The sequence below is a fragment of the Arachis stenosperma genome, chromosome 4, assembly GCF_014773155.1.
Source record: "Arachis stenosperma cultivar V10309 chromosome 4, arast.V10309.gnm1.PFL2, whole genome shotgun sequence".
Lineage (NCBI taxonomy): Eukaryota > Viridiplantae > Streptophyta > Magnoliopsida > Fabales > Fabaceae > Arachis > Arachis stenosperma.
Genome location: NC_080380.1, coordinates 10,391,907 through 10,404,592, shown reverse-complemented (window position 1 = coordinate 10,404,592; position 12,686 = coordinate 10,391,907). Strand labels below are relative to the sequence as shown.

Genomic DNA, 12,686 nt, shown 5'->3' with positions numbered 1-12,686 from the left:
TCTGAATGGAGCATCATAGGTATTTTCTATGATGGTCTCTCTGAACTATCCAAGATGTCTTTGGATAGCTCTGCTGGAGGATCTCTTCATCTGAAGAAGACGCCTACAGAGGCTCAGGAACTAATTGAGATGGTTGCAAATAACCAATTCATGTACACTTCTGAAAGGAATCCTGTGAACAATGGGACTAATCAGAAGAAAGGAGTTCTTGAGATTGATACTCTGAATGCCATACTGGCTCAGAATAAGATATTGACTCAACAAGTCAATTTGATTTCTCAAAGTCTGTCTGGAATGCAAAATGCACCTGGCAGTACTAAGGATGCTTCATCTGAGGAAGAAGCTTATGATCCTGAGAACCCTTCAATGGAAGAGGTGAATTACCTAGGAGAACCCTATGGAAACACCTATAATTCTTCATGGAAAAATCACCCAAATTTCTCATAGAAGAATCAAGAGAGACCTCAACAAGGTTTCAATAACAATAATGGTGGAAGAAACAGGTTTAGCAATGGCAAGCCTTTTCCATCATCTTCTCAGCAATAGACAGAGAGTTCTAAGTAGAATACCTCTGACTTAGCAACAATGGTCTCTGATCTAATCAAAACCACTCAAAGTTTCATGAATGAAACAAGGTCCTCCATCAGAAATTTGGAAGGACAAGTGGGTCAGCTGAGCAAGAAAATTACTGAACTCCCTCCTAGTACTATCCCAAGCAATACTGAAGAAAATCCAAAAGGAGAGTGCAAGGCCATTAACATGGCCGAATTCTGGGAGGAAGAAGAGGCAGTGAACGCCACTGAGGAAGGCCTCACTGGACGTCCACTGGCCTCCAATGAGTTCCCCAATGAGGAACCATGGGAATCTGAGGCTCAAAATGAGACCATAGAGATTCCATTGGAATTACTTCTGCCATTCATGAGCTCTGATGAGTATTCTTCCTCTGAAGAGGATGAGTATGTCACTGAAGAGCAAGTTGCTAAATACCTTGGAGCAATCATGAAGCTAAATGACAAGTTATTTGGAAATGAGACTTGGGAGGATGAACCCCCTTTGCTCACCAAAGAACTGGATGACTTGTCTAGGCAGAAATTACCTCAAAAGAGACAAGATCCTGGGAAGTTTTCCATACCTTGTACCATAGGCACCATGACCTTCAAGAAGGCCTTGTGTGACTTAGGGTCAAGTGTAAACCTCATGCCCCTCTCTGTGATGGAGAAGCTAGGGATCTTTGAGGTACAAGCTGCAAGAATCTCACTAGAGATGGCAGACAACTCAAGAAAACAAGCTCATGGACTTGTAGAGAATGTTTTGGTAAAAGTTGAAGACCATTACATCCCTACTGATTTCATAGTCCTAGAGACTGGGAAGTGCATGGATGAATCCATCATCCTTGGCAGACCCTTCCTAGCCACAGCAAAGGCTGTGATTGATGTTGATAGAGGTGAACTGATCATTCAAGTGAATGAAAAATCCTTGGTGTTTAAGGCTCAAGGATATCCCTCTGCCACCATGGAGAAGAAGCATGAAGAGCTTCTCTCAAATCAGAGACAAACAGAGCCCCCACAGTCAAACTCTAAGTTTGGTGTTGGGAGGCCACAACCAAACTCTAGGTTTGGTGTTGAACCCCCACAGTCAAACTCTAAGTTTGGTGTTGGGAGGTTCCAACACGACTCTGAGTATCTGTGAGGCTCCATGAGAGTCCTCTGTCAAGCTAATGACATTAAAGAAGCGCTTGTTGGGAGGCAACCCAATGTTTTATAATTAACTATTTCCTTTTGTTATTTTATCTTTTTTGTAGGTTGATGATCATAAGAAGTAACAAAATCAATGAAAAAAGCAAAAACAAAATGAAAAACAGGAAGAAAAATAGCACACCCTGGAGGAAGAACCCACTGGCGTTTAAACGCCAGTGAGGCTAGCAGTTGGGCGTTTAACGCCCAGTCTGGCACCATTCTGGGCGTTTAACGCCAGAAAGGGGCACCAGACTGGCGTTAAACGCCAGAAAAGGGCAAGAACCTGGCGTTAAACGCCAGGAATGGGCACCAGCCCGGCGTTTAACGCCAGAAATGGCTCAAAACGTGATTTTGAGCAAACATTTGGTGCAGGGATGACTTTTCCTTGACACCACAGGATCTGTGGACCCCACAGGACCCCCACCTACCCCACCACCACTCTCTCTCTTCTTCCCCCATTCACCAATCACCTCAATACCTCTTCCCAAAAACCCCTCACCTATCAAATCCCTCTTTCTTCACCACTCACATCCATCCTTCATAAAACCCCACCTACCCCTCCATTCAAATTCAAACCACTTTCCCACCCAAACCCACCCTCAAATGGCCGAACAACCCTCTCCCCCTCTCCTATATAAACCCTTCTTCATTCCTTCATTTTCACACAACCTAAACACCACTTCTCCCCTTCTTTGGCCGAATACAAAGCCATCCCTTTCTCCCTCATTTCTTCTTCTTCTCTCTTCTTTCTTCTTTTGCTCGAGGACGAGCAAACCTTTTAAGTTTGGTGTGGCAAAAGCGTTGCTTTTTCATTTTCCATAACCATTTATGGCATCCAAGGCCGGAGAAACCTCTAAAAAGAGGAAAGAGAAGGCAAAAGCTTCCACCTCCGAGTCATGGGAGATGGATAGATTCATCTCAAGGGTGCATCAAGACCACTTCTATGAAGTTGTGGCCTTGAAGAAGGTGATCCCGAGGTCCCCTTTTCACTCAAAAGGGTGAATATCCGGAGATCCGCCATGAGATTCGAAGAAGAGGTTGGGAAGTACTTACCAACCCCATTCAACAAGTCGGAATCTTGATGGTTCAAGAGTTCTATGCCAATGCATGGATCACAAAGAACCATGATCAAAGTATGAACCCGGATCCAAAGAATTATCTTACTATGGTTCGGGGGAATTACTGGATTTTAGTCCGGAAGTGTAAGGTTGGCATTCAATTTGCATGATGCAAGGAGATGAACATCCTTACACTAGAAGGGTCAACTTTGATCAAAGGTTGGACCAAGTCCTCACAGTCATATGTGAAGAGGGCGCACAATGGAAGAGAGATTCAAGAGGCAAGCCGGTTCAATTGAGAAGGCATGACCTCAAATCCGTGGCTAGAGGATGGTTGGAGTTCATTCAACGCTCAATCATTCCCACTAGCAACCGGTCCGAAGTTACTCTAGACCGGGCCATCATGATTCATAGCATCATGATTGGAGAAGAAGTGGAAGTTCATGAGGTTATAGCCCAAGAACTCTATAAAGTGGCGGACAAGTCTTCCACCTTGGCAAGGCTAGCCTTTCCTCATCTCATTTGTCACCTCTGTTATTCAGTAGGAGTTGACATAGAAGGAGACATCCCCATTGATGAGGATAAGCCCATCACTAAGAAGAGGATGGAGTACACAAGAGACCCCTCTCATCAAGAGATCCCTGAGATGCCCCAAGGGATGCACTTTCCTCCACAAAACTATTGGGAGCAACTGAACACCTCCCTAGGAGAACTAAGTTCCAACATGGGACAACTAAGGGTGGAGCATCAAGAACACTCCATCATCCTTCATGAAATTAGAGAAGACCAAAGAATCATGAGGGAGGAGCAACAAAGACAAGGAAAAGACATTGAGGAGCTCAAGCACTCCATAGGATCTTCAAGAGGAAGAAAGAGCCGCAATTACTAAGGTGGACCCGTTCTTTGATTTCCTTGTTCTTTATTCTTCTGTTTTTTCGAATTTTATGCTTATGTTTACCCATGTTTGTGTCTTGTGATCATTAGTGTCTTAGTGTCTATGCCTTAGAGTTATGAATGTCCTATGAATCCATCACCTTTCTTGAATAAAAACGTGCTTAATTGAGAAAAAAGGAAAGAATTGCATGAATTTTGAATTTTATAATAGTTTAATTATTTTGATGTGGTGGCAATACTCTTGTTCTCTGAATGTATGCTTAAACAGTGCATATGTATCTTGAATTTGTGGTTCATGAAGGTTGGCTCTTGAAAGAATGATGAAAAAGGAGACATGTTACTGAGGATCTGAAAAATCATAAAAATGATTCTTGAAGCAAGAAAAAGCAGTGAATACAAAAAAAAAAAAAGAGAAAAGCAAGCGAAAAAAAAAAGAGAGAAAAAGAAAAAGAAAGAAATAAAGTTGTGATCCAAGGCAAAAAGAGTGTGCTTAAGAACCCTGGACACCTCTAATTGGGGACTTTAGCAAAGCTGAGTCACAATCTAAAAAGGTTCACCCAATTATGTGTCTGTGGCATGTATGTATCCGGTGATAATACTGGAAGATAGAGTGCTTTGGGCCACGGCCAAGACTCAATAAGTAGCTGTGTTCAAGAATCATCATACTTAACTAGGAGAATCAATAACACTATCTGGATTCTGAGTTCCTAAAGAAGCCAACCATTCTGAATTTCAAAGGATAGACTGAGATGCCAAAACTGTTCAGAGGCAAAAAGCTAAAAGCCCCGCTCATCTAATTAATACTGATCTTCATAGATGTTTTGGAATCATTGCATATTCTCTTCTTTTATCTTATTGATTTTCAGTGCTTGAGGACAAGCAACAATTTAAGTTTGGTGTTGTGATGAGCGGATAATTTATACACTTTTGGCATTGTTTTAGTATGTTTTGGTAGTTTTAGTTGAGTTTTTAGTATATTTATTAGTTTTAGTTAAAATTCACTTTTCTGGACTTTACTATGAGTTTGTGTGTTTTTCTGTGATTTCAGGTATTTTCTGGCTGAAATTGAGGGACCTGAGCAAAAATCTGATTCAGAGACTGAAAAGGACTGCAGATGCTGTTGGATTCTGACCTCCCTGCACTCGAAGTGGATTTTCTGGAGCTACAGAAGCCCAATTGGCGCGCTCAACGGAGTTGGAAAGTAGACATCCTGGGCTTTCCAGCAATATATGATAGTCCATACTTTGCCCAAGATTTGATGGCCCAAACCGGCGTTCAAAGTCACCTCAAGAAATCCCAGCGTTAAACGCTGGAACTGGCACCCAAGGGAGTTAAACGCCCAAACTGGCATAAAAGCTGGCGTTAACTCCAAGAAGAGTCTTTACACGAAATTGCTTCATTGCTCAGCCCAAGCACACACCAAGTGGGCCCGGAAGTGGATTTTTATGTCATTTATCATTTCTGTAAACCTTAGGCTACTAGTTATCTATAAGTAGGACCTTTTATATTGTATTGAAGACTTTGGTAGCCTATCTTCGTTTTATGCTATCTTAGATCATTGGGAGGCTGGCCATTCGGCCATGCTAGACCTTATGCTTATGTATTTTCAACGGTGGAGTTTCTACACACCATAGATTAAGGTGTGGAGCTCTGCTGTACCTCGAGTATTAATGCAATTACTATTGTTCTTCTATTCAATTCCGCTTGTTCTTTGTCCAAGATATCACTTGTCTTCAACTTGATGAATGTGATGATCGTGACACTCATCATCATTCTCACTCATGAAACAAGGTGACTGACAACCATTCTTGTTCTACAAGCAATCAAAGCTCTAGTGAAATATCTTGGATTCCTGATTGCACGATGCATGGTTGATCGCCTGACAACCGTGCTCGCCTGACAAACGAGCCAACCATTCCGTGAGATCAGAGTCTTCGTGGTATAGGCGAGAACTGATGGCGGCATTCAAGAGAATCCGGAAGGTCTAACCTTGTCTGTGGTATTCTGAGTAGGATTCAATGACTGAATGACTGTGACGTGCTTCAAAACTCTGAGGGGGGGCGTTAGGACAGACGCAAAAGAATCACTGGATTCTATTCGGCCTGATTGAGAACGACAGATGGATAGCCGTGCCGTGACAGGGTGCGTTGACATTTCCAATGAGAGGATGGGAGGTAGCCACTGACAACGGTGAAACCCTCGCATAAGCTTGCCATGGAAAGGAGTAAGAAGGATTGGATGAAGACAGTAGGAAAGCAGAGAGACGGAAGGGAAGGCATCTTCATGCGCTTATTGAAGTTCCTACAATGAATTTACATAAGTATCTCTATCTTTATCTTTTATGTTCTTTTCATTCATCACCATATACATTTGAGTCAGCCTGACTAAGATTTGCAAGATGACCATAGCTTGCTTCATAGTAACAATCTCCGTGGGATCGACCCTTACTCACGTAAGGTATTACTTGGACGACCCAGTGCACTTGCTGGTTAGTTGTGCGAAGTTGTGTAATGCCATGGAATTGAACCACCAAGTTTTTGGAGTTCATGACCAGGGATTATGAGAGTTGTGAAAAGTATTGTTCACAATTTCGCGCACCACCCCCCTTTCTTCAACGTTGGTTCATCCTCTTCTTGTTGTTGCTCCTCGTGCTGTGGGAGATCCTCTTGTTCATTTGTTTCATTAAATAAAGGAGCTCCCTCTACTTCTGTATGTTCAGATCCTTCCTCATCTTCATTTTGTTGCAGTTCCTGGTCATGATTTTCCTGGTCTTCTAAGCAAGGCATCTCAACATCTTCGTTAGCAAAAACCTCAGCCTCATCAACATACTTTGGATCCATATCAACTGGATGCTCAAAATACAAGTGAACCCTATTTTCATTCCTCAGTGCAGCATCACACATCTTAACCACATCGGCATCCCTTCTGAGCACCCGTAACCCGTTAGCTAAATCCATCCCTGGCTCCAACACCAATAAACTTCATTATACCTAGTATAACCTAAATCTAGAAACAAGCCTTCAACAAGGAATAGATTACAAGTATCAATATGCACCCTCTCGATGATACTCAGTAAACCACCATTATGCTTCACCCCACCATCTGCATCCTTCTCTAACCAACCTCGATGGTGATAAACAAATGTGATATGCGTAGCCATCTGACAAAAATCATCAAAAAAGTCATAAACATCTAACACGACACATGAAAACACCATCATCATACCTCCATTGCAAACCCCAAACGACTGATAATAACACCAACGCAAACATAAGATGCTTACCAAAACCTTGGTTGATCGACGGCGACTTCTTCACTCCGTATCAACGCCAAACGTGATACCGCATGTGACGTTGACAAATCCAACAAACGAATACAAAGCGACAACAGACGAACAGAAACAAAGACGACCACCCACAAACTCTTCAGTTTTCCGCGTCCAACATAATCTTAGTTAACTATGATGTTTCACTTAGGGTTAATTTTGTCATTTCATCTCAATTGGGCAATTAGGGTTTGTTGAATTGGGGATACATGGACAAAACGTGATTGAGAGTCTAATATGGATGCCACGTTGGACTTCCGTTTGACACATCAACAAACTCCGTTTAACGGAGAAGGGTTCTCCTCACAGTTGGGCAGATCTGATCCGTTTTTAAATTTTTCAAGGGTATGATTGTCGTTATCGAATTCTAGGGATATTTATGTCAGCGTTTTACAAATTCGGGGGCATAATTGGTAATTTACTCTTTAGAAAATTACTTATATTTTTGGTAATTTTATTAATTATAGTAATATAATCTAATAAATTAGTAAATTTTTAAAGTAATTTTATTAATTATAATAATATGATACAAAAAATTAATAACTGCTAAATTAATTTTATTAATTATAGTTGTCATAAACATTAATTAATTATTCAAAAACGCCAAATATAGTTTTAGGCCTTGACGGAATATTCGAAAACGCAGTTGAGAGAAACAGGAGTAGTGTGGTCATGGTGGATCAACAGAATTTGCCAGAAGGAACGGTGCAGAACATCCTAGAACAAGAAACTCTCAAATGGGTCTTCATTAGTGGCAAAGGTGGCATTGGCAAAACCACATGCAGCTCAATACTCTCGATTCTTCTCGCCACTATTCGCGACTCTATTCTCATAATTTTCATCGGCCCAGCTCACAATCTCAGCGAGTAGGAGAGGCGGTGGGGAGGTTTGAGTCGTTGTTGGTGGTGGAGATAATGGAAGGGACAGTGCGACTTGTGACGGCAAAGGAAGGGGAGGAAGAGAACCTGGAAGAGAATGTTAGCGGCTTTTAACAACTAAGTGAAATGTATTCATTTAAAAATATTAAAAAAAGTTACCCCTCTATTTTATGTGTAATTGTGAAAAAAATCCTACAAAAACATACATGTTGATTTTGATATTTTTTGGGTGCGCCAAATAGTTTTTTGGCGTTTCGTTGCACAAACTTCTCGTGCATATACCGAATCCGTGCCCATCTTTGTAGTAGTTATCTTTAGAATTTTAGACTTGATTGTTCTTAAAATGTTGATAAAGATATGTATTTTGAATTTTTTTTAATTTTTTACTATTTTATATTTTTTTTATATAGAACTAATTTTATTGGTTCAACTAATAATTTATCGATTGAATTAATAAACCAATAAATCAATAATCTGACCAATTTCATCGCTGATTCAATTTTTACAACTATTCTCATAAAAAAAAGTTTAGAATACAGAAATAAATTAAGTTGACACCTTATTTTGATCAAGAAATAATGGTGTATGTAGTAACATTTGGAAATGAGTTTTTTTAAGAGACATAATGGACTACTCAGCTAAAGTCTCAGCTGTAATTTGGAAATGAGTTAAACAATAATCGGTTGATCTCTGTGTCTATCTGTGTCTAGAGAGAGATGGAGGGTGGACCAATTGGCATGCCAAGTGAAAAATAATAGTGCTCCAGTTTGACAAACCAGCCCACAAATCAACCCTATCCATAAACCCTGTTTCACAACATAAATTTCAAAAAAGAAAATTGATAATGATTCAACAGCAATAAAAATCAAATTAATATCAACCTCCTCCAAGGTTTAGATAACAATAAATTCGATAGCTTAAGGCTTAAGGTGTATTTGATTTGTATTTTTTTTAATATTTTTTATATTTTAAAATTTTATATAAAAAAATAGAAAATATACAGAAGATAGAAACAGGAAAATAATTTTATTGTTTTTCTTTTTTTTTATAAAATTTTAAAATAAAAATATTGAAAATAAAAATAAAAAATAAAAATACAAACTAAATACACCTTTATATTTAAAAAATATAACATTAAATACTTCTATAAACAGAACTTAATTTTTCGTCCTAGATGGATGAAAATTAAATGTCATTTAAACAAATAGGGGAGTGATTTAAATGAATTTTACTAAAACTAAAAAAAATACAGTGTAATTACTAATTTGTCCTTTAAGTTGAATAATAAACACAAGTAAAAGATGTGCTTATTTTTCAAAAACTTACCTTGACTTGCAAATTAGTCTTAAATCCCAGAAGACATGATATTGGTAAACCAATGAGATAAAGAGTTGCAAGGTTGACATATGCAGCCAAGTGCTGCCTGCCACATCCTCTAATCACTCCTGCATATATATTCAAATTGATCCATTTTTCTAATTAATAATCGGTGAATATTCAAGTTGTTTTCATATAAAGTTGATAGTTGATAACTATTAGATAATTTAATATATTTGACTAAATTACTATCTAATGATTCTCAACTATCAATTTCATATAAAGATAACTGCATTTAAGTTTCTATCTTAATAATTTTTAAACCTTGGAATGAATTGTTATTGAGGATCAAATTTGAAGACAAAGAAGAAGAAAAGCTCGGAGAAACTAAACCTGATAAGACACCTTGGACAGCATCTAGTAATATGGCTATCGCAAGTAAGGGTGTTATTGAAGCGAACTCCTCTCTTATTTTAGAATTGCTACTAAACATTTGAATCCATATATTATGACCAGTCACAAGTGTCAAAACAAAGCACAAACCAAGTAGAATTGAGAGAGTAAGAGTCACTCTCATAGCGCGATTCGCTCGATTTGGGTGGCCGGCTCCTAGTTCATTTGAAACTCGGGTACTGTCATCAAACTAAGGTTTTTCAATAATTGAAAAAAATAATAATAAGATCTAAGGCATAAGAAAACGTTCAATTAACTAACCTTGCAGCTGCACTGAGACCATAAGTGATCATGGATGCAATGAATTCTGTGTTGGCACTGCAGATTTTTGTTTTTAAGAAAAATTAAGGAGAATTAAATTTATGGAAATTAAAGTAAAATTAATTAATTTGAAAATAAAAATCTAAACTATTAGAACCATACATATCATATTGCCATTAAAGAAGTGGTTATTTCTGAATCAGGCATTAGTCCAGCTAAGAAAATCAAGACTTCAAAAGCCCAATATTCCAAACTTGCGTAATAAAAAAACATAATTAATGAGATTCATAAATATAATTCTCTATAACTAACTTGCAACAGTATTCTTTTAATTTGACTTGAAAATACTGTTAATTTTAGAAAATACTGTTAATCTTTAATATAAAGAAATTGGCAAATTAATCTATAATCTTTTTTTCTAATAAAAAAATAAAAATTTAGTCCCCATATTTTCTAATAAAAGAATTTGATAGAAAAAGATTAAATTCTTTAATAACTGGAATTTTAAAAATTAAAGAACTAATCAGTTTTGCTTTTGTTTTTTTATTTTGGTAACTTTTTAGTTTTTGACTTTACTACTACTAATTTAGGTTTTAAGAGATGAAAAAGTTAAAAAGTAGAGTTTGTTAATGTTTCATACCATACCATTGCTGCAGAAGGTAGAGCAAGTTTGAGACTTGGCAATACATAATGAAAAGATTGAGTAGAAAATCCTTTCCATGTCAACTTGAACTTCTTTCCAAATATAACATACAAAGCCAACAAAACAATAGCTATCCATAGTGAAATAGAAGTCGAAATAGGTGCACCAACAAAACCCAAACCTGTCTTCTCAACCAATGCATATGCAATGCCAATGTGAATCAACAATGGAATAGCTGAGAGAATAGCCAATGGTGTCACAACAGATTGTGTTTGAAGAAATCTAAGAATGTTTTGCAAGAATCCATATGCAAACAAGCCTGGGAAAAGGAACTTCAAGTAAAGTGCTGCTGTTTTTGCTATGTCTTGGGATTGGTGAAGTAGTACTAAGATGTGTTGTGTGTAGAACCAAATCATGGATATGATGATGGAGAAAACAAGAGATATGATGCATGAGGATTGGAGATAAATTCCCAGCATTTGGTATTCCTTTGCACCAAATCCTTGCCCACATAGTGTTTCTAGTGTCCCACTTAATCCAACCTAAGATAAGAACATGGGAAACAACATTAGAGTTTAATGTCACATTCAACATAAGGTGTGTTAATAATAATTTTAGCTATGTATTTAAAATGAATGTCGATATTTTAGATAAGTTTTCAAACAAATTAACTAAACCAGATAAGAAAGTGAGAAAAAAGTAAGAAAGAATTGTATGGTTACCATGAGAGAGACACCAGTGCCACTGAACCATGAGTTAGCAAGAGTGGAACCAGCAAGTTGAAGAGTACCAAGGTGGCCAGCAAGCATTACAGAAACCAAAGTGATTAAGTTATAGAACAGGTTCGTAAGAATCATGGGCAGTGAAAACAATAGTTGACGCTTTGCTTCCTTCCACCAACTTTCATGTCGTTCTTGTTGTTGTTGTTGTGTATCTTCTCCTCCTTCTCTATTACCTAATAAGACAGGAGGACTTTCATGTCGTTCTTGTTGTTGTTGTTGTGTATCTTCTCCTCCTTCTCTATTACCTAATAAGACAGGAGGACTTTCATGTCGTTCTTGTTGTTGTTGTGTATCTTCTCCTCCTTCTCTATTACCTAATAAGACAGGAGGACTTTCATGTCGTTCTTGTTGTTGTTGTGTATCTTCTCCTCCTTCTTGTTGTTGTTGTGTATCTTCTCCTCCTTCTCTATTACCTAATAAGACAGGAGGTGTTATTGTTGTTGCAGTGTCATGGAAACTGTTGTTACTATTACTTGCTAACATTAGTATTTTCTTCGAATGAGTTCTATTGCTCACATTTTCTTTTTCTCTTTTAATTTATACGTTCACTTCTTTTAATTTTTTATGTTAAGCATCATACTTATAGGATAATAAAAAGTATCATACGCCACATTCCATTCAATCTTAGTGTATAAATTCATATAAGAATGTTTAAACATCCAACTTTAGTATTTTAACATTTTATGGCTGGTACATGCACATAAAAAAATTGTGTATAAATATTTGTATTATTTAATTAAATTTAATATATATTTTAATTATTTATACTAATGACTAATTTAATAATTAATTAATTATATATATATATAGTATAATTGGTATTTTAATGATACTTGTTAAAAATATTACAAGTAAAAAGTATTAATGGGAATATCTTCTTCTTTTTTTGGGCTCATTTGGACACTATATTTTTTTTCTAATAAAATGAATAACCAGCTTATTTTTGAAAAAAAAAATTATTAATTGAAAAAGCACTTTTTTTTTCTTTCAATTTTTTGTACTCTCTTCCCTTGAAACGAGGAGAAGAGAATTAAGAGAGAGATAAGCCACAAGGCTTATTAAGCAAGGATAAGAGATATTTTTTGTCTTTTTGTTTATGGACTCTATCTAAAGTGTAGAGTCCAATTTTTAAAAAGAGATAATGACCAATTCGGTATTCGAAAGATTCAAACGCTGACATTTTGGTACCCAACTATTGATATTGACAAAAAAGTACTTAAATGATTTAAAATTTTGCCAAGCGTGTTCAAGAGCTTGTCGGAACATAGCTCCGGTGAGTACGATGCTTACGTGGTGGCCGGTTTTTGCTGACAAGGTTAGTGTTATATTAGATGGAATT

At 37.3% G+C, this 12,686-nt stretch overlaps 1 pseudogene; it reads right to left on the bottom strand.

Annotated features, from left to right (window-relative positions):
* Positions 1 to 8,559: 8,559 nt before the first annotated feature.
* Positions 8,560 to 11,830, bottom strand: LOC130974578 (protein DETOXIFICATION 18-like; annotated as a pseudogene).
* Between the last annotated feature and the right edge of the window lie 856 nt (positions 11,831 to 12,686).